Source organism: Odontomachus brunneus, unplaced genomic scaffold, assembly GCF_010583005.1.
Source record: "Odontomachus brunneus isolate Ranch 3 - 2012 unplaced genomic scaffold, Obru_v1 Obru_scaffold_153, whole genome shotgun sequence".
NCBI lineage: Eukaryota > Metazoa > Arthropoda > Insecta > Hymenoptera > Formicidae > Odontomachus > Odontomachus brunneus.
In genome coordinates, this window is record NW_022639603.1 from 496,401 (window position 1) to 496,626 (window position 226).

Here is a 226-nt window from a genome sequence, read left to right on the forward strand (position 1 = left end):
CTAGAGGGAAGTCAAGGAGCTGATGAAATATGCGGAGGAGAGAGGGCTGGAGGTACTCCTGGGTTGCGATACAAACTCCCACCATGTGGGATGGGGGAGCACGGGCATCAACCCGAGAGGGGAAAGCCTACATGAATTCGTCATGGACAGCAAGCTAATCATCCTAAACAGAGGAACGGAACCCACCTTCATGGACTGCAGAAGACGTGAGGTTATAGACCTAACC